This window comes from Pithys albifrons, chromosome 4 (assembly GCF_047495875.1).
Source record: "Pithys albifrons albifrons isolate INPA30051 chromosome 4, PitAlb_v1, whole genome shotgun sequence".
Taxonomy (NCBI): Eukaryota; Metazoa; Chordata; class Aves; order Passeriformes; family Thamnophilidae; genus Pithys; species Pithys albifrons.
In genome coordinates, this window is record NC_092461.1 from 58,471,538 (window position 1) to 58,498,220 (window position 26,683).

Here is a 26,683-nt window from a genome sequence, read left to right on the forward strand (position 1 = left end):
ATAGCATATATTAGTGAGTGTTTCATTTTGTATTCATCTCCAACACCCTGATTTCTAAGGAAAGAAAGACATCCCCATACAAAGATATAACCATACCATCACTGCTGACAATACAGAGTGCATTGGTGTGAAAAATTTATTCCCGGTTGTGACAACTATTGTGGTTAATCAACTTCTAGAGATACTTAGTGGCGATAAATAATCTGCCAGCTTTTCACCAACTTCAGTTTCTGAATGGATTTACAGAATCACAGAAGAACAAGATTTGGGGTTGTAAGGAACCTCCACAAATCACCTAGTCCAATGTCACTGCTGAAGCAGGTTTAACTGGAGCAGGTTGCACAGGATCATGTCCAGGTCAGTTTTGAATCTCTCCAGAGACGGAGACTCTAAAAGCTCTCCAGACAGCCTATTCCAGTGCTTTGTGACCCTCACAGTAAAGTTGTTTCTCATATTCAGAAGGAACTTCCTGTGTTTAAGTTTGGATCCATTGTTCCCTATGCTGTTGCTGGGTTCCACTGGAAAGAGTCTGGCCCCATCCTTTTGACACCCACCCTAATGTATTTGCAAGTGTTGATAAGACACTCTCTCTGTTTTCTCTTCTCTAGGCTAAACAGTCCCAGCTCACTCAGCCTTTCCTCATAAGAGATGCTTCTAATCATCTTCATAGCCCTCTGCAGGACCCTTTCCCAGTAGCTTCTGGTCTTTCTTGAATTAAGGAGCCAAGAACTAATCTCAATGTGATCTCAGCAGGCCTGACTAGAGGGGCATGATCACCTTCCTCCACTTGCTGGCAGTGGTCTTCCTAATACAGCTGGTCTTCTTGGCCACATGAACACACTTCTGGCTCATGCATGGCTTGCTGTCCACCAGCACTGCCAGACCTTTCTCAGCAGAGCTGCTTTCCAGCATTCAAATAGTATCATTAATCATCTCAGGATAGAGCACAAGAACTGACAGAAATGGAATTTTTGACAGAAGTAACTCTGGATAAAACAGTGACCAGGAGTTAAGGGCAGTAAAAGGAAATTTCTGGAAGTTTTGTTCTTGATCTTTTTTACTACTTTATTTTTTTTGCTATATTTGTAATCACAGTACCCTTAAGACCATTTAAGCTTTTTTAGGCAAGACTGAAGTTTTTAAAACTACAAGGCACTGTAACCTCTTGTTCTTAAAGGCTAGTTTCAGTATATTAGAAAGTTAACCATGACAAATTGATGTGGAAAAGTCATGACATTTCATCAAGAAATTGTTCTAAGGCAATGGAATCTGTAAATACACACTATTGTGGGAAGTTCTGCTGCTCCAGTAGTTGGCAGTTCAAGAAATGTTCTTAAATGCCATGAATCCCTATTCTAGTAAATGTGTTTCTATAAAAACAAGACTCTTACCAAAACATAATTTCAAAGAAATTGATCAATTTATACTAGCAACACAAATATCATGTTTCTGTCAAAACTTTATTTATTTTGTTTATTTGATTCCATTTCTTCTTGTCACACTTTTTAGAAACATGGGAATGTGTAGAGAGGTAAGAAAGGAAAATTTAATAGTGACCAAGTGAGCTGCAGAGAGGTTTACCAATGGCATAATATTTGGCAAGGCAATGAAGGCCACTTGTCATGACCACTGAGAAGTTGCACTGTGGGATGCTCTGCCAAGAACTCATTAAAGCCCCACAAGATGCTTCTTCCCATACAAGAACAAAAAAAACAAAAAACCAAAAAAACCCAAACCAACAAACAAAAAACAACCAACCAACCAACCAACCAACCAACCAACCAAAAAAAAAAAAAAACAAAAAAAAAACCCAAAAAAACCAAACACCAAAGGCTCAGATTTAAAAAATTCTTCATCCCTGCTGGTGAATATGTTTCCATAATGCTTCCCCTCTGTTTTTATTTTCAGTGTTTCCATGGATGTATCTGTTTGGGGAAGACCTGGGATTAGCTCTTCAAAGTAGAAGTTATGGTTCCTTAGGGCTCAGGGAGAAATGCAGCCACCTATAAAAGGGGAAAAAGGTGAGCATGTACACAAAAGACACATCCTGTTAATCACAGTCTTAGGGAACCAGGAATTCTCTGCTGTATTTAGTACTGGCAATAGGGAAGGCGAAGGAGGTAGTGTGCAGTTCTAAACTCAGTGGGGCCTTGGTATTCAGTGCCTTGCATCATAACAGGCTGCTACTCTGTCTCTCAGCACAGAGTAGCAGCTCTGCACTCCAGGTGAGTTTGTGGGAGTGCCAAGGGACAGTCCCTGTTGTCCTGTTGAGGTTTACCACCGAATAGGCATGAAGCAGTGCCCTCCCAGGTTCTGCACCTGCCCAAAGTGCTGGCTCATACCAGGCTCCTATGTAAACCCCCACAGGAACTCAGTGGAGATTGGAAACCCCTTTGCCCTGCAAAGACTACCTCTGGCTCCACTAGCAGCAGCCATTCCCACTGATTTCCTACAGGCATTCAGAAAACAAACTGCTGCCTCCTCTCTCTGCACATCTAACAGCTCAAGAGAGGTGAGGCTACTGCAGCTCTGTGTCCCCAGCGCTGAGCAGTAGCCTGACTGAAGACATATTCCCAGCAGGTGCATGCACTCTAAGCACACATATGCAACACATACATACATTGTTGGCTCCACAGATCACAGATGGGCACTCAGAGCACACACACAAACACAGACATCACCAACAAACCCACCTGCTCCCCTCTCTGGCTCACAAAGGTGGGGGTCTACTAGCAAGACTATCATGTATCTAGGCTTCGCGAACAAAGATTTGGGAAGGGCACTACCCACACTTGCTGCAAGCATGCTAGTGGCTAAAAAAGCTGATGCAGGATAGGCAAGCCTGGTCCTGAACTGCCTGCATGCAGGGTTGGGTCTGTGGCTTCCAGCTGCTTCCTATCACCTGCCGTTTCAACCCTCACCTGTCGCTACAGGGCTTTGCAATGTAGGTGAACCCTTTGAGCCTGCACAATGGATTTTTTAGGTGAGGCACAGCGTGCGTGGAACTGGCCCCACCCTTTACTCGTAAGGTTCATCTGTCAGGGCCGAGCAAGCTTGGACGGTGACAGCAAATACCTCAGGATGTAGGTTTAGTTAGAGTATTCTTCTCTTAGGGAGAGAGCCTTACAGGGCTAAGAGAGCTCCATCTGCCTGGGTTTGGAGTTAGAGTTGTCCCTCTCCTATGATGGTTGCCAGAGGGCTATAGTAAGCCCATCCTGCCTGTGGACCCTTCAGCTGAGACCTGTCTGGCATAAGAGACCCTACTGGAGGTACATACCACCACCAGCATAGCACACAAGCTTCTCCCTCGTGACAAGGGGGTGTTCCTGGAGAAGAGTAAGAATATACACGCATGTGTAAAAGATGGGTCCCTACAGCAATTTGCCTCACTATCCACACGTGTTCCCATGACCAGAGCTGGCCCTTACCGACTTGCTCACCTCCTTGGTTCCCGAGGCCATTTCACCTACCACCTGGCTACATCTTCACTAGTGATGAGTCACACAAACACCAGAAACACACAGGCCCTTTGTCTTATGGTCTGGTTCCTGCTGCAGCACTCAGACCTTCAGAAACCGAGATGCACATAGAATAGCAGTGCACAGGAAAGGGTTAGAAAGGAACTTAATAAGCAGATAGAACCAACTGCACTGATCAGGCATGGGGCACAGGCAGACAAGCAACAATGTCAACTTTTAAAAATGTCAGGAATTCTAATAGAAAGAATTCTACCATTCATTTCTGCAATTATTAACAGTTCCAGCGATGGACATAACAACTCAAATTTAATGTATCTTTCCTCAAATAATAGGCCTGAATGACTCATTTACTGAGTGAGACCAATGCTATGGATTAACATAGCTACCTATATACCTATAGGTACTCTCTGTCATATATCACATTACTTGCAAAAAAAGTACTTGGCTACTGTTACCACTTAAACTGGAGCATATCTCTAATAGTTCAGAGTAGCTTTCCTGAGGGGAGAAAATCTAGCTCAGTGGAGGCAGGTGGAAATTTCAGAGAAAAGAATCAGGTTCTGCTAGCTTCCTATCGACAGCCCTGTGTTCTATAACTGCTTCCATTGATCTATAGGATTATTCATGTGGTAATGTTCTTTGTGCAATGGAACAAAACTACTTACTTGTAAATTCAAACTCAACATGGTTCAGGTGCACAATCTGGCTCATTTGTTTTGTAGCTACAACCCACTGACTTTCTAAATTATTATGGAAGTATCAACAGCTGTTCTTTACACCCAACTACTTCATGTTGAGCTGGAATGCACACTAATCCATCAGTAATGAGAACCAACTCCTTCACAGACTATGAATAAACAAAGAAAATCATATTGTAAAAAATGGACATGTAAAAAGTTCCTTAGCAATTAAAATAGCCCAACTGTCTCTGTGAAAATAATACATAGATGATTCATGTTACAAAGCACCCTTGGGAACTTGGAGGGGGAGGAAGGGGGGAGTGGGGGACAGAGAACGTTCTCTTTCTGTGCATGGTGTATGAAAACCTTTGCCAAATTTGAGAGGACAGAATCATGCACCCAGTACAGTAAAAAGTTATTAGTAGTCATACACACGCCAAAAGAAAAAAAGCAAACTGGCACCTCTGATATTCAGAAGAAAGACTGTTCGAGTTCATGTTCAGAGAAGTTTTCCAGGATAATTTGTGACATGGTTCTCTCAATTACAATTTTCACGACATGCTATTCAGGGAGGAAAAGTGGGCAAAAAGCATCTGAAAACTTCCAGCAACAATTACAGGCACATTGCTTTTTCTTAACAAGACTTCATTCAAGTCCTTTTTTTCTCTAGGAAATTACACGAGTTAAAACTGAGCTAGGGGCTCTTGGACTGTTCTGCTTCCTTCCACTACAAATCCCAAAGGCAGCTGCATGAAAGGTCAGCAGCAACAGCACCCAGCCCTGCAAGGAGAAGAGGTGGTAGCAACTGTCATTTTAAGAACAAGCTACAGGCAAGGTTGAACTGATTCCTCTTGAGCAAACTCCAGAACTGGAAGTAGTGCAGAGGCAGACAACCTCAACACATGGAAATACCCAGAGACCCATGCAGTAAATGGCAGGACTAGTCAGCTCAAGGATACTGCAATATGAACACTGGCTTGGACCTGAGCTTTAAAGTCCACACAGTCAAGATAACTTTGATTGAGATGTAGCTATTGTGACTTCTTTGAATTTTAAGATAGCACTAATTTTGCATTTACAAATGCAATATACTTAAATAGAACCAATTGTCAAAAAAGATTGCTTAGATTTTTAATTAGTTCACTGTTACAAATTAATATAGACTTACTGCAGCAACTGCATTTTTCAGTTTTCTGTGTAATTAAACCTTTTATACTTTTAGTTGTATATTTGTTAGATTCCTGGGGGAAATTGCTTTCCCATGGAAATGGCTCCAAGTGTACCAATTTCTATTTAGAAATGCATTATTGCAATAAAACCTTCTATTTCAATTTGCTGTGGCTTCTGAATTTTGTTAATCATTAGTCACAATTTATGTCTGTGGCTTTAAAGGCAAAAAATATTCAAACTACCTACTTATTAACTCATCAGCAAAATCCTAAAATGCATACTGAGTCAAGGAACAGAAAAAGCATCCCATGATTTATGGTTGCATTACTTACAAAAACTTCTAAGTGTATATCAGATTCTTCTGATAATTGTGATTGATATTTTCCTGCATGTCAGTTGTAACAGCCGTAGGCTGTGCACTTTTTAAGTTGTGTTTCCAACCTGTTTGCAGGCCATGGAATAACAATGGAAGGTCACCAAGTACATATTGCCTTAGGAGGATATCCTGCACCAGATAATGCAGGAAGCTGCAGGTAGTAGTGCAGCATGACAACACAGTACTGGCCAGAGACAACGGCAGGAGATTAAAGCTCTCAAGCAAGTACATCTAGGCTGTAATTTAAGCAACTGTCAGCCTGTTCTTAAAGCCAAATGAGCAGTCCATGATGGAATCTTTAGCGCTGATAATTGTAGCTAACTAAGGAGAAAATGTAGGTTCTTGCTACTCAGTACATATATGTATATGTAGCTGAGCTGGGGAAGATTGGCATTATTCAACTCCTCTGCCCTTGTTCTGTTGCTAATGATGAGCAGCCATTTGGCCATGTAAGCTTTTCCAGAATTGCCCAATTCTACAAACTGCCAGAGTAGTGGGATTTATGGCCAGTGCCTGCTACAGCTGTCTTTGCATAATAAAAGGTCATAAGTGCTTGGCGACAGGCACCACAAAACTGGCAGAGTGAGTGTGAGTGGAAAGAGCTGCATTAGCAAACAAAGAGGCACTAGCCCAGCCATTATCCCGTATAAAAAGATGGGCATGCAGATGGGGTCCAAATGATAACTACTTACTCTTCATCATTGCTAACAAAATGAGGAATATCCCACAGTCAGCGTTTACAAGGATAAGGAGCACTGGTTTACTAACTGTTCTTTGCTGCACCCAGCTGGCAAAATGAAATTAATTCCTCAGAATAAAGATATTTATAAGAAAACTGTTTCTGACTGCAAGCCATCTATAGCTGTAAATGGTCTGTGAACAGCAGTTTTTAGGAAACAAGTTTGAAATTACTGAGTATATTAGTGAGGCTATTTAGCCACAGGTTTCAACAGAGGATTTTCAGCTGAATCCCTTGAACTGTTCTGCCAGTTTACTGACTGTCAGTTTACTGAGTCCACACTGCACTTCAGTCCTCAGCACATTCATAACTAATGAATACCAAATGCTCAGAGTAAGATCAGCAAAAACAACAGAAGGATAAAAACTGCATAATAGCAAACCTAATTAGAGAATTAGGGATTTCTTACAAAATATACTCTATTCCTAGGAAAGGTAAGAGCTTTTTTTGTGCAGCGGGAAAACTGGCATATGATTCACATATCTGGAGGGCTTGAATGGATGTCTATAAACTTTTCAGAAGGGATAGGCACTCCCTATATCTCAGGGAGTGTTTTGACTGTCTAGAGTTTAATGATGGCAACAATAGGATTGAGTGTTCATGCATAAGAATCAGTAGAAGGACAAGACAGGTATCATTGTGGGACTCTTTAGTAGCAAGACCAGTTGTTCTCTGTGCATCTAGTCCCCATGAGCTGGAACACAGGGGCAGGGAGCACAACAAAGCCCCCACAATCCAAGAAAAATGTTCAGGCACCTGCTACACCACTTAGACAATCACAGGTCTATGAGGCCAGATAAGATCCACCAAAGGGTACTGGGAGAGCTGGTGGAAGTGCTCACTGAGTGACTTTCAATCATCTACCATCACTCCACTAGACAGTTGGATGTGGGGGTTTTAGAGGTCCTTTTCAACCTAAAAAATTCTATGATGCTATGAAACGTCCTAAGAAACCCACTGTCATCATCTAAGCATTACTGATGCTCTCCAACTACCTTTCTATCGTCAGCAGTGCCAAACAGAGAGCTGCTCATGCTGCCTTGTAGTACACTTCCTGCTCTGAATTCTCACTCCAGAGTAGAATGAATTTAAACTTCCCTTTTATTATAGGATAATGTCCAAGGTTGTAAAACATCATCTTGTAATGCTGTGGAATGAAAGAAATTATTGTCAGCTCTCCCTCTGAAATGAACTTCCAAAAATACTGGGGAAAAAGAGATTTGTTGTAGAGCTCTGCACATTCATTTTTACTTTTTCTGTTATTTTTCATTATTTGACAGCATGCCTCTCTCATGCATATTTTAGGCACCTAAGGCTATTGCAGGCTTTATATTTAAGACAGATATAATGGTTAAAGTATTCAATGCTTTTGTTGTTAAAAAAATAATTAGAAACTTTAAGAGAGTTGCTACCGAAGAGTGATTGAAATACCATCTTTTCTTGATCAAAGTAACTTTATGTCAATACTGAACTTATTCTCATGAGCAGGAAACTCTTCAGTGGTTAAAAATATTACTAAAACCATTTTAAGAGAGAAATATTACAACAAACCCCAGAATGACAGATAAGGTCTTTGAAGTTCTGAACCCAAATTCTGCAGTAATGAATAGCTGTTAGCAGTCCAAATATTTCATCTTTTGTTTACCAAAGAAAAGCAAAGAAAAATATTTGGCTGTCAAAGCTTTTCCTTCTATATGGCCAGATGCCAAATTAGCTATTACATGATTCATAACTGTCGTGAGATACATAGTATTAGTGCACTACAGTGAAGTCTGTTGTTCCCCCTTTCTGTAGTCTGATGTGCTGCATCCATTTCTTAAATCATAAACTACTGATGGCCATTAGGGTTTATTAAGGAGATCCAAAGTTATCCTGCATTTCTGTACTACATGGCAAGAGGGGCTGCTGTAATACCATGTAATTTGATACAGTAAGATTTTTAGATGCTAAATGCCAACAAAAAGGAGAAAATACATCAGAAAATAGTACACATTCATGAAATATTTGGCCCTGAATCCACTAACAACCTGTTTGTTTATTTCTTTGTGTTGTGGAAAAAGTGGCAGGACTTAGGTCTCTCCTCCCCTCCTATGCACACAAACACCCAAGCACAGCCACAAGCATGCATGGTTTATAAAACTCCTCTTGTCAGTCTTCAATTTAGTCCCCTTTAATATATTACTGTGTTTCATTAAAATATGACAAAGTGAAAAGAGAGAAAACTTCTCTGAGCACTTCATCACTTGCAGTTCCTCAGGCAAGTGCTTCCTAATTCTTCTGTGCTTCAGGCTGAATAATGCTGGCAATCTATTTTCAATTTTTCATTGTAATATAATGGTATTTTCCCCTACAGATACCTGTGATTCCTCCACTGTTCATCTAGGCTTTTATCTCCAGGAGACTTCTGTTGTAGTTTGGGATTATTATGTAAATTCTCTCCCCTGCCACTTAACTGCCCAGGCCAGCGGTTAACAAAAGAAGCAGTTAACTGTGATCGCTGGGGTGGGGGCAGGTTTGTCTCTTTTGGTTTTTTTTTGGATATTCTGCTCAGTCTTGGCTCGGCGGAAGGGGGGAGTGGGGACTCCAAGGAGGCAGGCTGCCCTGCTGGTTACTGCTGGGGTTTTTCCCTGGCTGTCTTGCCGCTGCCTACTTCGGACCACCTTTTCCTGCCGTGCTGCTGCCTGCCTTGGATTTGCTGCTGGTTGCTCGTACCTTTCTGCTTCTTGGACGGGGAACACAGGGGGAAGAGACTGAGTCCATCTGAAAGCCCACTGCTCGTCTGTTTCGCTGGAGAGGGACTGAAACTCACTCTGCAGCCAGCCGAGCTGTGACAAGGACACTTAAGTATAACCTTTTCTCCCGGAGGAAAACCTGCTGGGTTTTGTTGTTTTTTTTTTTTTTTTTTCTTTTTTTCTCTTATGGTGTTGGGGAAGTGGGTTGCACTAGTCTGTTTACATATATATATATATATATATATAGCAGTTATCCTTCTTGTATTAAAATTCCTTTTCTTAAATTTGATAAAGAGTGGTGTGATTATTGTGGAGGAGGCCCCTCCCCTGCTTGTGGGTAAAACATTTTGGTTTTTCCCCTCAAACCGAGACATTTCTTGGCGCCCAACGTGTGGGGCTTGTAAACAAAGAAGGATAACTGCTATTTTGTGGCACCATGTGGGTCTTGAGCTTAGGGTTCATCAGGACCATCCTGTATAATATATTGGCTTTTTGTTGGTACAAATTCATGCCAAAAGGAGCGGCAGGTTTAAGTCTTATCAACAAATCAATGAGCAAAACTCAAATAGCCGCAATTATTATTGAGTTCTTACTCTGGATTTATGGTGCCATGAATTCGATGCCTTTGGATGTCATGTGGGTGGTGCTCTCCAGGCTGTTTTCCTGCCGCAACCTAAGCTGCTACCTCTGGGGATTCAGTGATAATAGTACGGACCCTTGGGAAGGAACAAAGGGGAATCTCTTCTCCCAACCCTTTGTCCATTCCCCATTCAAGTCTGCTACAACAGCTTTTGAGATGTTTAAATTCTCCCTGGATGCCAGAGATATCTTGCTCTTTATGGTTTTTCTGCAGGGTTGTATCCCTGCAACTTACAGAATGTTTGAAGGTAGGGCCAGGGTTTTTCCAGAATGCATTCAGAAACCTAGCCCAGTGAAGGGGGAAAAGCGAGAGAATAAAACCCCTGATGCCACAGTGAAGGGAGAAAAGGATGAGACTAAACCAGGAGGACAGGCCAAGCCTATGGAAGTTGCCCCTATTCAGAAAAGGAAATATAAGACCAAATTAGACCATCCAGCAGACGATGAGGGGGCTGCTGCACCTCCACAGCAAGCAGACCCAGAGCCTGAGATCATCACTGAGTCATTGTCATTTGATAATCTCCGTAGTTTGCGGAAAGACATTGCTCGACACCCGGGTGAGCCCATCCTGACTTGGTTGATCCGAGTTTGGGACCTTATGGGTGAAACCTTACAACTGGATGGTGCTGAAGCCAGGTTTTTGGGGGCTCTGGCCCAGGACGTGGCTATTGAACAGGTGTTCGTGAGGGAATCAAAGCCCCTTTCACTCTGGGCACGACTTCTAACGAGTGTAAGAGAGAAGTTTGTTTATAGAGAAATCCTGCAGGAACATCATATTAGGAAGACTTGGAAGACGATGGAAGAAGGAATTTTACGTCTGAGGGAGATGGCAATGATGGACGTGCTTTTTGGAAGAGGTGGGCAAGCCAATAATGACCCTGACAAGGTCAGATGCACACCACATATGTGGTGGGACCTTTCACGCTCGGGGCCAGCTGAATACACCGATTTCCTGGCATCCATGTATAGGGAAGAGAACCATGAAACAGTGGGCGCAGTAGCAAATAAGCTCCAGATATATGAAAGCATGACCCACAGCCCAATGCAGGCCCGTATTTCTGCTGTAGAGACATTGGTTGAGAGTCTCAAGACGCTGCCTGCAGAGGTAAAAGCGATCAGAGAGGAAATTAGGGAAAGTCTCCAAGTGGCACCAGTGCGAATGAGAACCTCTGAAGTCAGAGCCAGACGCCCCCCAGCCAGAGGAAGTGGACAGACCTCACGAACTGAGATGTGGTACTTCCTGGCCAAACATGGAGAAGACATGGGACGGTGGGATGGGAAACCCACCCGTGCCCTTGCAGCCCGAGTACAAGAACTGAAGGAGAATGGAAGAAGGTCAGTGAGAGTAAGTGCAGTCCCAGTTTCCCACGGGCAAGAATCTGACCCACAGGAGGGCACCTCCCAGGTGTACTCATCGAGAAAAGGTTCTGACCGCTATGACCAGGATCAGTGTTAGAGGGGCCCTGCCTCTAGCCAGGTAGAGGCACGGGACAACCGTGTCTATTGGACTGTGTGGATTCGATGGCCTGGTACATCAGACCCACAAAAGTATAAGGCTTTGGTTGATACTGGCGCTCAATGCACATTAATGCCATCAGGACATGTGGGCTCAGAAACTATTTCTATTTCTGGGGTGACAGGGGGATCTCAAGAGTTGACTGTGCTAGAAGCTGAAGTGAGCTTGACAGGGAGAGATTGGCAGAAACACCCCATTGTGACTGGTCCAGCCGCCCCATGTATCCTGGGCATTGACTACCTCAGGAATGGATATTTTAAGGACCCAAAGGGGCATAGATGGGCTTTTGGAATAGCCACTGTACAGACAGAAGGGATTGAACAATTGAACTCATTGCCAGGTCTCTCAGAAAGTCCTTCTGCTGTTGGACTGTTGAAAGTTGAGGAACAGCAAGTGCCAATTGCCACCACGACAGTGCACCGTCGGCAATACCGAACGAACCGTGATGCTGTGATCCCCATCCATAAGATGATCCGTGAACTGGAGAGCCAAGGGGTGGTCAGCAAAACCCACTCACCCTTCAACAGCCCCATCTGGCCTGTGCATAAGTCTGATGGAGAATGGAGATTGACTGTGGACTATTGTGGCTTGAATGAAGTTACCCCACCGCTGAGTGCCGCTGTGCCGGACATGCTGGAGCTCCAGTATGAACTGGAGTCCAGGGCAGCAAAGTGGTATGCCACTATTGACATTGCTAATGCGTTCTTCTCCATTCCTCTGGCACCAGAGTGCAGGCCACAGTTTGCTTTTACCTGGAGGGGCGTGCAGTACACCTGGAACCGACTACCCCAGGGGTGGAAACACAGTCCCACCATCTGTCATGGACTGATCCAGACTGCACTGGAGAAGGGTGAGGCTCCAGAACACCTGCAATACATTGATGACATCATTGTGTGGGGGGACACAGCAGAAGAGGTTTTTCAGAAAGGAGAGAAAATCATCCAGATCCTTTTGGGAGCTGGCTTTGCCATCAAACGGAGTAAGGTTAAGGGACCAGCCCAAGAGATCCAGTTCCTGGGAGTGAAGTGGCAGGATGGACGCCGTCAGATTCCAACAGAAGTCATCAATAAGATCACAGCAATGTCTCCACCCACCAGCAAAAAGGAAACACAAGCCTTCCTGGGTGCCATAGGGTTCTGGAGGATGCATATCCCAGCATACAGTCAGATCGTAAGCCCTCTCTACTTGGTAACCCGTAAGAAGAATGATTTCCACTGGGGCCCTGAGCAGCAACAAGCCTTTGACCAGATTAAGCATGAGATTGCTCAGGCTGTAGCCCTTGGACCAGTCAGGACAGGACCAGACATACAGAACATGCTCTACTCCGCTGCCGGGAATAATGGCCTGTCTTGGAGCCTTTGGCAGAAGGTGCCTGGTGAGACTCGAGGCCGACCACTTGGATTTTGGAGCCGAGGCTACAGAGGATCTGAAGCCAACTATACCCCCACAGAGAAAGAGATCCTAGCCGCCTATGAAGGAGTTCAAGCCGCCTCAGAGGTGATTGGCACAGAAGCACAGCTGTTTCTGGCACCTCGACTACCAGTGCTGAAGTGGATGTTGTCAGGACAGGCTGCCTCTACACATCACGCCACTGATGCTACCTGGAGCAAGTGGATTGCCCTGATTACGCAGCGCGCCCGTATAGGAAAATCAAATCGCCCTGGGATCCTGGAAATCATCACAAACTGGCCTGAAGGTGAAAATTTTGGTCTAGCAGATGAAGAGGAAGAGCAGGTGACACGTGCGGAAGAAGCTCCACCATACAATCAATTGCCAAAAGAGGAAATACGCTACGCCCTCTTCACCGATGGCTCCTGTCGCATTGTAGGGACTAATCGCAAATGGAAAGCAGCTGTATGGAGTCCCACACGACAAGTTGCAGAAGCTACTGAAGGAGAAGGTGGGTCGAGTCAGTTTGCAGAGCTTAAAGCCGTGCAGTTGGCCCTGGACATTGCTGAACGAGAGAAATGGCCAAAGCTTTACCTCTACACCGACTCATGGATGATGGCCAATGCTCTCTGGGGATGGTTAGACCGATGGAAGAAAACCAATTGGAAACGCAGAGGGAAACCCATCTGGGCTGCCGATATATGGCAAGATATTGCCACCCGAGTAGAGAAGCTGATTGTGAGAGTCCGCCACGTAGACGCACACGTGCCCAAAAATCGGGCCAATGAGGAACATCTCAACAACCAACAGGCAGACCGAGCTGCGCAAGTGAAAGTATCACAGACAGATCTGGACTGGCAGCACAAAGGAGAGCTGTTCTTGGCTCGATGGGCCCATGATGCCTCGGGCCATCAGGGCAGAGATGCCACTTATAAATGGGCACGAGACCGAGGGGTGGATTTAACCATGCACATTATCTCTCAGGTTATCCACGACTGCGAGACATGTGCTGCCATTAAGCAGGCTAAGAGAGTGAAGCCCCTGTGGTATGGTGGGCGCTGGGATAAGTATAAGTACGGGGAGGCCTGGCAGGTTGACTACATCACACTGCCACAGACCCGCCAAGGCAAGCGCTATGTGCTCACCATGGTGGAAGCAACCACAGGGTGGCTGGAGACACACCCAGTGCCTCACGCCACTGCTCGGAACACCATCCTAGGCCTGGAAAAACAAGTGCTGTGGCGACATGGCACCCCAGAACGAATTGAGTCAGATAATGGAACTCATTTCAAAAACAGCTTAGTTGCTACCTGGGCGAGAGAACATGGCATTGAGTGGGTGTATCATATCCCCTACCATGCACCAGCTGCCGGGAAAGTTGAGCGGTGTAATGGACTGTTGAAAACCACTTTGAAGGCGTTGGGTGGAGGGACTTTCAAACACTGGGATCAACACTTAGCAAAGGCTACATGGCTAGTCAACACTAGAGGCTCTGTCAATCGAGCCGGCCCTGCCCAATCAGAACCCCTTCACACTGTAGATGGAGACAAAGTCCCTGTAATACACCTGAGAGGTATGCTAGGGAAAACAGTCTGGATCAACCCTGCCTCAGGCAAAGGCAAACCCATTCGTGGGGTTGTCTTTGCTCAAGGATCTGGTTCCACCTGGTGGGTGATGCAGGAAGATGGAGAAACACGATGTATACCTCAAGGGGAACTTATCTCTGGGTAAACGACTCATATTACTGTATTTGTAAACACTTAATTATTTGAAAGAAAATTTAAGTTTAATGTAGAGTATCGGCATGGAAGAGAATTTAGGGGTGGATAATGTTGTAGTTTGGGATTATTATGTAAATTCTCTCCCCTGCCACTTAACTGCCCAGGCCAGCGGTTAACAAAAGAAGCAGTTAACTGTGATCGCTGGGGTGGGGGCAGGTTTGTCTCTTTTGGTTTTTTTTTGGATATTCTGCTCAGTCTTGGCTCGGCGGAAGGGGGGAGTGGGGACTCCAAGGAGGCAGGCTGCCCTGCTGGTTACTGCTGGGGTTTTTCCCTGGCTGTCTTGCCGCTGCCTACTTCGGACCACCTTTTCCTGCCGTGCTGCTGCCTGCCTTGGATTTGCTGCTGGTTGCTCGTACCTTTCTGCTTCTTGGACGGGGAACACAGGGGGAAGAGACTGAGTCCATCTGAAAGCCCACTGCTCGTCTGTTTCGCTGGAGAGGGACTGAAACTCACTCTGCAGCCAGCCGAGCTGTGACAAGGACACTTAAGTATAACCTTTTCTCCCGGAGGAAAACCTGCTGGGTTTTGTTGTTTGTTTTTTTTTTTTTTCTTTTTTTCTCTTATGGTGTTGGGGAAGTGGGTTGCACTAGTCTGTTTACATATATATATACATATATAGCAGTTATCCTTCTTGTATTAAAATTCCTTTTCTTAAATTTGATAAAGAGTGGTGTGATTATTGTGGAGGAGGCCCCTCCCCTGCTTGTGGGTAAAACATTTTGGTTTTTCCCCTCAAACCGAGACAACTTCTTATTAAACTGGGAAAAAGGAATTATTTTGAAAGTACTGATATCCAGTATTTGTGATTAGGTGTAAATCAGATCAGTGTAGAGATCATTAGTGGTTGCAAAGACACATTCCACCACACCCAGAGAGAAGAAGGTGATGAATGCAAGGTTGTCCCATTTTCAAGACTTATTTAACCAATGTCATTTCCTTCTTTAAGTAGAAAACTGCTTATATCCAAGCCAGCCAGAACAGGGATTGGAAACAGATAATTCTATTTTTAAGTTTTTTAGTATCCTGAGAACCAGGGAAATGAACTATTTCTGCGACAGAGGAACAGAACCCTTCATGAGAAGAGGTTGAGGAATAGGTTAAAACACCACACGAATGAGACATGTTCACATGGCTGATACAATATTCTTTGATGTATTTCAACAAGATGTTTGAGTCATAACTGGGAACTAATGCATAGCAAAACAACAGGTAGAAAAGATCATGAGAAAGGGAAAGAAATACATGCTTGTCTTTGGCAAAGTACTAATTTTGTCTCCCACTCTAGACAGCCTCTATCTGCCCATTCCTGAGCATCTTTTACCCCAGTGTAAACCACTTTAAGGCAATTAGACACATCCTAAATATTATTTTGTTCTAATAGCACTGGTATATAGTGAGAAGTTGGGGTGAACTGCTCACAACACTCAAACCTCTATTTCTTTTTGTAGTGAAGTCAAGCATTGGTATATCTGCTTTCCCTGTATATAAATGCTAATGAAGGATACCTTGTAGCATGAGTTACAGAGATACTGTCATGGACAAGACACAGACTTACCTGCCTGTTCTTTCCACTGAACTACTACAGCAAAGGGGGATGGAGAGGAAAAGAAATATGAGAGGGAAGAAATCCTCTAATGTCATTAAAAAACAAACAAACAAAAAAAAACCCCAACAAGACTATTTCTCAGTAAATCAGACAGAGAAACAAATTGGTCACTTCCGAAACACACAAACCACATTCCTTGCAAAATGTCAGGGCAGATCATTCATCATGTGCCTGGGGAGATCACAGCCAGTAGCATGTTCCAGATAGGCGGATTGTCCTGATACAAGGGAAGTGCTTCTGTAGCACAGGGCAGCAGAAAAGCTGGTGTGCTGTGTGTTCATCAAATTACCACAGGAATTTTTGGAAAAAGGTAAAAACCAAAGAGGCTGGATGGAAAATCACAGTTTACTCTTTTTAAAAGTGCTATACAAAACATCACAGCTTTTATATAGGAAAAAAATTATTATTTTCTTGCTCAGTTCCACAGTAGTCACAATCACAGAATATGCTGCATTGAAAGGGACCCACACTGATCATTGAGTCCAACAGCCCTGCACAGAATCATCGCCAAGAATCACACCATGTGCCCGAGAGTATCCAAACACTTCTTGAACTCTGTCAGACTTGGTGCTGTGACCATAGTCTATTCCATCTTTAAACAAGGGACAAAGAAGAGGCTGATTTATTCATGGTTCAATCAAAATCGGGTGCTCTTACAAATTTCATTGCCCTCTCATCTCCTTCTGTGGTTCAGTTACCACTCCTAGTATTTCAGCAAATGGAGCACAGTGCTGTGACAGATCTGACAGGCCCAGGGCCCCCTGTTACAATGACAATACTTTGCAATACCTTTCATGTTTCACAAACCCAAATTAACATGCAAATAGTATAAATATCAATATATATTTAGAGATATAAAAATGGTGATGTGTAGATCTATATATGGGTAATTTACACATGGTGATAATGTATGATATTTTAGGGTTGAAGACAGGGAATGTGGTAGCTGATTGAGACATCAGATAGAATGAAGGTAAAATTGTTTACCTTGTTCATCAATGATTTGGACAAAGGGATGGAGTGCCTCCTCAACAAGTTGGCTGAGGATACAAAGCTGGGAAGGAGTGGCCAATACCACAGAGTGCAGTGCTGTCATTCAGCGAGACCTGGACAGACTGGAGAGTTGGGTGGAGAACAACATAGTGACGTTCAAAGGCAAATGCTGCATTCCGCACCTGGGGAAGAATAACCCCAGGTACCAGTACAGGCTGGAGACTGACCAGCTGGAAAGCAGCTCTGCTGAGAAGGGTTTGAGGGTGCTGGTGGACCACAAGCCATCTGTGAGCCAGCAGTGTGTCCATGTGGCTAAGAAGACCAGCGATATCCTGGGATCCATTAGGAAGGACATTGTCAGCAGATCGAGGGAAGTGCTAGTGAGGCTGCATCTGGAGTGCAGTGTCTGGTTCTGGGCTCCCCAGAGAGATAGGAAGCTCCTGAAGGAGGGCAACAAAGATGAATGGGGTACTGGAGCATCTCTTGTATGAGGAAAGGCTGAGAGAGCTGGATCTATTCAGCCTGGAGAAGACACAACTGAGAGGGGATCATCAGTGTCTAATTGTCTGAAGGAAGGGTGTCAAGAGTATGGAACCAGGCTCATCGCAGTGGTGCCCAGCAATATGACAAGAGGCAATGGGCAGAGAGTGATCCACAGGAAGTTCCACCCTGAATATGAGGAAGAACTTCTTTACTATGCAGGTGACCACACACTGGAACAGATTGCCCAGAAAGCTTGTGGAGTCTCCCTCACTGGAGATATTCAAGAACTTTCTGGAAACAATCCTGTGCTTCAACAGGAAGGTTGGATCAGATAACCTACAAATGGTCCCTTCCAACCTTACCCATTCCATGATCCCATGAAATCATGTTACTGCCTGATATAGTATTTGGCAACCTCAAGTGCTCAGTATGCCTACCCCAATAAAAGCTATTGTACAGTTATAACTGGCCCTAAAATACAATCTGTTTATTTGATGGTTTTACCCAGACTTGCTGGTCCACAGGCAATAAAAACAAATACATAGCACACTACTTATTTTTCCTTATAGACCTGGGAAAGAAAATACATCTGTAAAATATAAAATAACAGAGTTTTAGAAGCTGTAGGTTGGGGCAGTCTGGGTTATATTATTGGCAATGAGCAGAAGTGACTCTGTTTTTTTCTGTCATTGAGTAAAGAATCTCCAGGAGCAACTTTTCCCTTACTTTACACCATAGCATCTACACTAACTTTAATTCTGATACTGAAAAGACAGAGGTCAGTCAATGTGACTGACATACAATCACAAATATCTAGGTATCACAGTAAACAAAACCATACAGGAATGATTACTGCCTTCCACTGAGGGAACTGCTTAAGTAAGCTTTAAAGATACTCTATTCAGTATTCTGGTCCACCCTAAGCTTTCTTCATTTGGAGGATTTGACAAATGCTATTTCAAATCTCCATTGCTACTATTTCTTCCAGGAATTCTGATCTTATCAGAGCAAAACTATGCCCAGCGTGACAAGTTATGAGCCAGCATAGCAGATGTTATTCACTGAATCCGAAAGTCACCTTTGATCAAGCAGCGTGGGTGTTGTCAGAAAGAGTATAAGCCTCCCAAGAGGACGAAGTTCATATGTAACATCAGGGCCACAAGCCAAAAGAGCAATTTTGTCTTTACTTTAGTTCTCAGAAAACAGATTTCTCTTAATAGTATCACTCTTTTTCTGAATAGTAATTACAGGACAAGGAGATTGCAACTTCACTACAGGAACACATATGGCTCATTAATTTCTCCACATAAAAGTTAATAGTTTACTCATTACTCAAGTTATTTTAAAGTAGCTGAATACACAGATACAAATATTTTCAGGTATGAGAATTTGGCTACTACCCATGGGAAGATTTTATTTGCAGTCATTATGACAACAGCTATTGCAGGCCAGTTTGTGAATCCTCAAAAACTTCAGATAGCCTGTATAAATGCTCTTAAGAGTCTCAACTACAAACAAGTCCATCTTGCTGAGTTACATCCAAACCCTGGGAACTGCTGATGGCAGAGCATTTGCAGCCTCACCCTTCCCCATTTGCAGCCAAGGAGCTGGAGCTGCTGCCGTGACTCTTGCCAGCACTACCTCAGCCGGGGCAGCAAATGAGACCCACACTATGATGCCAAAGGGCAATGTCAGCAATTGACTGAGATACAGGTATGCATGTGTATATACTGATGAACACACATTGGATTTATTTGCCTCTAAAACAATCTTCAATGATTTAGTACTCCCAAGTTCCATACACTTACCCTGGACTTGCGTCACTGAAATCAAATACTGGCAGAGGGACAGAGACAGGGCAGCATGAAAGCATATACCTAGTGCTGTTAAGTTCCTTGACACATGCAGCATGTTCTCCACTGTCTACTAATGTTCCCACAATTTGTTGGGACCTGTTTCATATTAGAATGCAAGTTGCTACGGGCAAAGCGTGTGTGTACTTGGCACATCTACAGCACCCTGATCTGGGCTTGGAGCTTAATTGCTTTTATTGTAAGTAATGCATGACAAAATTAGTCACATAACCCAAGAGAAAAAGTAGCACTAGGCAGTTTCTAAACAACCTGCAGATGGGAGTTGTTCACACAAACAATTCAGCAAGCATTCAGCATGAAATATTTGACAAAAATAAAAAGTCATGCATAGCTAACTACAGACAAAGCTGTCCATGGCAAGCTTGAACTGAACTCTATTTTGGGCATGAAGGCTTTACCTCCAATTGTTTAGAAATTTTCTAAATGTTAGCAGTTTCAAAAGAAAGTTTTCTATATCTTTCCCTCCCTCTACTGTTTCTGCCTGAATATTTCTACCATTTCTGAGAATGGGGGGGTTGGGAGGAAAAAAACAAACCCTGCTGTTTCATCTCATATGAAAATATTTTAATGCTATTTGGGGTTTTTCAATTTGAAAGGAAACATTGTGTTCTTTATCTTCACCAAGAACACAAATTAAAGAGTTCTGCTAGGAAATATTTAGAGATATCTCTAAATATTTAGAGATATTTAGAGAACCTACATGCACTATGAATGTTCTTTGAATGTGTTTGTTCATGGTATATTATTATTGTTAGAGAATTTGACCAGGGAAAATAAGTCATGTGTGTTTTGGTTATTGATAAGAAGGACACACACACCTTGCTAATTATCAAAAATTAGGAGGATACAAAGCATATTATTAGAGCTGGTATCTTAGTGATTTGTATGTTAGTGACTAACTAACATACTGCTTGCTAATTGCTGAGAGTTCTAATTAGATGACCTTTAGAGGTCCATTCCAACTCCAACTATTTTATGACACTATGACTACAGTATATGTTAACAAGATCAAGCTAACTCACAGCCTTCTAATATAAAATAATTAAAGTTCTTTTGTTTTTTTTTTCCATAGAAGTAATTTCATATTAACAACCTTATTGGAAAATGCGAGCAAATCAATTTGTCTTAAGAAAAAGTAGTCAAGTTCTATCCTGGTGGAGCTAGCATAGTGGGTAACCTAAAAATACACAACAATTATGAAAAAACATCAATACTTGTCCTCTGGCCTCATGTTCAAAACTAGTGCAATTTCCACTCCCCAAGAGGGCTCTGCTATATATTTCCTTAATGCAACCAGCAACAGTGAATGGATTTTACAAATTGCTATTTATGAACCTTAATATCGTGCTTCTTGTAGCTCCTTTTCTATCAAATCTATGATTAAAAGCAATGACATCTGTCAACATCTCATCATATCTGACTCAGTAGCACACGACACTCAGAGGGCTGAATATAAAGATTGGGGCTACACATACATCAGTAAATAACATGAAGTACAAGGAACACCATGGTTTACATTCAAAGCACTGAACGCTTTTTTCCCTTCCAGGTCTTGTGCTCTTCCTTTCTGAGCCTGAACAGAGAGTTATGGCATGAGTATGGTCTAAAAAGCTAACAATTTAGACCAGTGAATGATACTGGACTGTCCATAAGCACAAGCATGAGCCATGCATAAGTGTGCTGATAAGAGAAGTAGTCCCAGATTCTAAATCCCATTTTCTTCCCTGTGTATGTCTTCACTCCTAACATTTGCTATAAGTAATCTAAAGTTGTCACAGAAACTGACTTTATTCCTGGTAGTAGCTGAGCCTGAAAGCAAGAAACCTGCATACTTTAGACTGGATTAGAAAAGAGAGACACTAGGGCAGTATATCTATATTGAGGCAGAACATACATTTATGTTTTTATCCCTTTGTGTTACTTGCACCAAGATTTTGGTGTGTTTTTGTTTTGTTTTTGTTTTTTTTTTTTTTTCTGAAAAAAGAAGTTCCGATCTTACTGAACATGCAGGTTTGTGCATTGCAATGACATTAGACATCAGGATTATAATTTCTAAAATTTAGGTAAGACAATTTCTAGAAATGTTAGTGAAAATAGTAGGAGTATTGTAGAATTAAAATTATCATCTCAAGAAAAACTGCAGAACATACACAAAGAAACCTGAATTCTGTATTACTTTCTTAATGCCAATAATGAATGACAGAGATCATAGGATTTCCAGATAATAGGTTTCTAAACACAATATACTTCATGCAAAATACAATGCACAATCTTATTTATATCCTCTGTCATTCTCGAGAGACGAGACAGTGGAGTTGCTTTGATTTTATGTATGTTTGTCTGTTGTACAATTTATGGTTGAAAGTTTGAGACAAACACAGTGAGTCTGTGCTCAAGACATGACAGAACTGGATCAAAATGTTACAGTACCATAAAGTCAAAGGGACTTCAGGTGAAATTTCAATGCCTCACATCCTCTATAAATCTATCCCCAGAAACAATTCTACCAATCTTCTACACTCTGCATTTTTTTTTCTGTCATAACTTCTTGGTGTTTGAAGGAATCAGTACACTTGTTATAATTGGATTAAATGCTAGCAAAACATCTACAACACACAAATGACCCAGGAAAAGCAGAACATTATCTTTACTTCTTAACTTAGTAATTCCTGATCAACACATTGTATCACAGAAGGCAGTGAGGCTTTCCAGTTGTTGCTGCATTTCTTTTAAAGACAGATTATTTCCTTTTAAATAACTTTTAAATATCACTACAGACTTTGGAGTTAAACTGTTACTTGCCAAACAGTCAGAATACAGGGGTTCAGATACACATTTTCATAAAACTAACTTTCTAATTTTTACTCCGATCTTCATACAGTAAAAGAATCAGGACATTTTCAAAAAGTTCTATTTTTTCCTCTGTGACTAACTAAAGAAACTCATCAGTGACTCCTTTGGACATTATGTGCTCTTTGCAAAGTGGAACATGCAAAAAAGTAGCTCATGAATGAGCCCAAATTCCTTGTGGCTTCAGCAAGACATTTTTTTTTCTAGGGCTTTTTTGGCTGGATTTTCTTGTACTTGTAAGAAGTTCTGAAGAGAAAAAAGTAATAAATTAACTTTGCATGCAACAGATAGTTGTCTATCTTTTAAAAAGCGTTGAGGAATTTAAAATGTTTTATGCTGTTAAGATCAAATTCTGTTATTATGAACTTCCCATGTAATATAAATGCTAAGATGAAAAGATACTGTGATATTGGAGAGGTACATTATTATCATAAAAAAAGCACAAGCAATTATATGCAGCAGTTTTGAACACCATAATTTATTCGCCTTGATTTTGAATAAGCATATACTTACTAGGACAAAACTTGAATGCTTTGCCTATTTGCACTTCATTATATTTGAGGAAAACTGTAGTCTGTTTTTCTTTTTCAAATTCAAGAACCATGCTATGAAAATTATTTTCTTTTCCTTTAGCTGAATGGAAGAGAAATCAGGTAGAAATTAGTATTCTCCTAGTTCCTATAAACTATAAATGAAAATACAAGCTTAATTTACAATACCTAATTTATTCTAAAACATACAAAGAAGAACCTCTACAAGTTTCTTATTCTCCCTTGCTTTCCTCTCCTTTTTATTTTCAGAAAGTCCTTTGAGTTTGTTGATCATTTGGCAATGCCTTTAAATTCTCCATCTGGTTCAGCCTTTTTTTCCTATCTCACAGCAAAATCACTAAGGTAACTTTCAGTGCCAGACTAATGCTCCTGAGATCACTCTGACAGTGTATATGTGACTAAATGACACAATCTTAGGCAGTGTGTATTTCAAACTGTGAGAACTAAAGAGATTTAATAGTGTTTATTGCCCATTTAGTGTTCTTCTCTTGTTTCCTCCCTCTCTCTAACCTTCTCTCCAATCCATAAACCTATGCAGAATCCATGCACAATATTGCTGAGGAGTATACCCATTGTTTTAACAAAGAAAGAACTGTTATTTAAGGCACTGATCCAGAAATTTGGCTGAGAGGGGCCTGATCACAACAGCACTCAAAGTCCCTTAGGGCACTTCCCTTTTCTTCTAGAAAAGATAAGACACTGGAGAATAAGCCATTAAAAAAAATGAAGGTGAAAAAGCTAACCAAAACCCAACAACCACCCCCACACCCCCTGACCAAACTCTACATATGGCAAAGAAAAGCAAATAGACATTGGAATATTTTGGTTTGTCACTCATTATATTCTTGAATTGGGTATGACAAGTATGCTAAAGAGCACAATTGGATGCTTCATTAGTTCTGGGTGTCCTGAACTTCAGTCTTATTCAGGAGTGTAGTTCTGAGATGAATCTTCTGATCATCCTCACTTACCAGTTAGATTCACACAAGAACCAAGCTCTGAGTGCACAGACTCAATTTCTTTCACGGGAAACCAAACCAGATGTGCTCCCAAAGCATGCTCCTCCAAACCCTAACATATTTAGTCCACAGCCTGTAAAGCTGTAGACTTCCCCTAAAATGCATATGGTATGAATGTCAGACCTTAGCATACATTAATTTGCTCTCCAAATGCTTCTGTAGTGCTGTACTGATTGCCACTATGAACACTGCCCCTATGGCTGCATTAGTAGGGTTTGTGCACAGAGTCATGACATTTTTTGTGCAAATAAGAAAGACTTTTACCTATAGCCATTCTGGGAAATCAGGTACAGTGAATGCTCTTTCTGTGAAACAGTTACTTTCCAAATGCTGCAGGTCAGTATTTCAAAGCATATGACAGACTTTATCTGAGACCAATAAAGGCAGAAACTCAGGGATTTTTTAATCTCTTAAAATTTTAAGACCATTTTTTATTTGTCTATGAGGATATGTCTAACAAATGTTACTGTGCTGACATTTTCAAAGTATGATATGTTTGTCACAATTTTCAATTTTCATTGTTGCTCTTGTTTTGGCATGAATATCTGCATACTTACAACTATCGAGAGTTCCAAATTGATGAACCGACAGCCCACTTGATTAAAAAGACTATTTGCACAGCCATGTTCACAGCGCTTCCATATGCCTAACAGAAAGAAGATCACAGCAAGCTACTACAAAATCTGATCCAAGTCTCTGGAAGCAGTAGGGTTATAGTTTGTTGCTGACACGTATGAACCCATGATGGACCTCAAGAACAGTGTTTAGGGCAAGTATATATTTATGGACACGTGAGAATGAACAGAGAAAGCTGGATGAGTTACTCTATGAAAGCACTGGTGTCTCATTATGCAAAGAACCCAGAGTTTAGCATAAGCAAGCATTTTTGCATACAAAAGAAATGGAGAATGTATAAGTAAGTTGAGGTTATCATAGTTGTATGTCATACTGCAGACATTTTTGTGTGTACAAAAGCATAGTTGTGCTGTGTTTCTTAAAAACAAAACAAAACAAAACAAAAACAAAAAAACAAGTATGAAAAGTAGATAGAGTCCACATTTTCACTCTCTTTGGGAAGCACATAGCTAAGAGCTGAAAACAGTTACTAATGAGAAAAGTTTTGTAAAAAAAACTATTGCACCTTCTGAAGAACAGAAATGGAAGTATGGCATGAAAGCATATCATTGTGTACAGCTGATTAGGAAGAATTTTTGAGTCAGGAAAATGTCTTAGGAGTGGGAGGAGAAAGTGTTGCTCTGCTGCAGTTTTCTCAGAGATGTAAAGCCCTAGACTTTTAAGCAACAAATTATGGAGCAAACAGACAGTGTGCTGTAGAAATGAACTTGCATTTGTAGGAGGCGGAACAGGAAAGAATGTAATAGTCTTTTTCAATCTGAATATGGTGTTCCTTTTTTTTTTTTTTTGGTGAAATTAATTTTGAAGATAGGTCTATAAATAGATCTTTACCATAGTAGTATAGTGAAGTGCTCATCACTGTTTCAGAGCAAAAGCTGCAAAATCCAGCTCCAAAATTCAGCATAGTGTTGACTACAGCCAGGGGAGTAGTTTACAGTAGAAGAAATATAGTTTCATGTAACTGGTTTCTCAGTTCTTTTTCGGAAGCATATGTTAAATTTTTTTCAGAAAAAATTAAAAATACAAAGAAAGATCAGAACACTGAAGTACAACTTACAAGGATTCTTTAATTATTTTGTTTTAGACATTTCAAACTCTTGACAAAGACTACTCTGAGAACAGTAAAGTCCCATGTTAATATATTTTTCTGACAAGTACTGCAGGCTGAAGCGAGAGATTAAGTTAAACCAACCTATGATAGTGTACTTTGGAATATTGTTTTCTTTTCCCTTAGTGATGCCACTGTATAGAAGCTGGTTAATGTAAAGAATAAAAACAGGGTGATTAGTCAGACTCTTGCAGTTTCAAAATTAGATTGGAACACAGTTTCAGTGGTAGACATGATATAAGAAACACTGTTGTATACAAACAGTGATTTTATCAAGATGGAGAAGATTACTCTGAAGACTGCAAAGGGGTCCTCAAAGGTCTTAAAAGAAGAAAAAAATCTGCATATTTTTAGACATACCATATTTGTCTTTTTGATTACACTCTAAGGTTCATTAGATGTAGATAGGCCCTACATTTAGCCCAGGAGTCCATAAAATCAGTTATACAAGAGTACAGTCAGACCCTTAGGCACCAGAAAGATCAACTCTGCATCCTGAACCTTGCTACCTGCGTTTGTCCTCCAGCCCCTTAATTTTTTAGGGCTTTGTTCATATGGAAGGATGTTACAAATAGAGTAAAATGATTGAATGGCATTTTGGTAAAGATGGCTCGCACTGAAATTCATATATAGTAACTGATCAGGATCAGATTAGGGAATGCAATGTGTGAAACACCATGAAATGCTACAAGATGACTTGTAGTATTAATTATGGACTCACAATTCAGCTTTCCCTGATAATGAAAGGCATCAGTGTTTATGGAGGGCTTTTTTTGTTTTGTTTTTGTTTGGTGGGCTTGCAGCCTTTTTCTTGCAACACTTTGTTGCTTTTAGGTTAAATGTTTGTTCTACGATGTCTTAAGTTTATAATGGCATTCTAGAAAGAGAGCTGTCAGAGAAGCTAGGGCCACCAGCTAGTTCAGTGGCAACACATTTTGTTGAAAAGCCTTTAGGAGTCCATGGAAAACATAGCTTGTATCTGTTCTGCTAATACCATAATTGTCTGTGCCCCACAATACGGTATTTTGTCCTTCAAGGCTTCAACATGGCAAATACTGGTGA

At 41.6% G+C, this 26,683-nt stretch overlaps 1 long non-coding RNA gene across 1 annotated transcript in view; it reads right to left on the reverse strand.

Annotated features, from left to right (window-relative positions):
• Nucleotides 1–1,524: 1,524 nt before the first annotated feature.
• Nucleotides 1,525–26,683, reverse strand: part of LOC139671461 (uncharacterized) — a 62,651-nt gene continuing 37,492 nt past the window's right edge. The window contains exon 2 of the long non-coding RNA XR_011697727.1: nucleotides 1,525–2,003. This is a non-coding gene — a long non-coding RNA (uncharacterized lncRNA). The remainder of the gene's footprint in view (nucleotides 2,004–26,683) is intronic.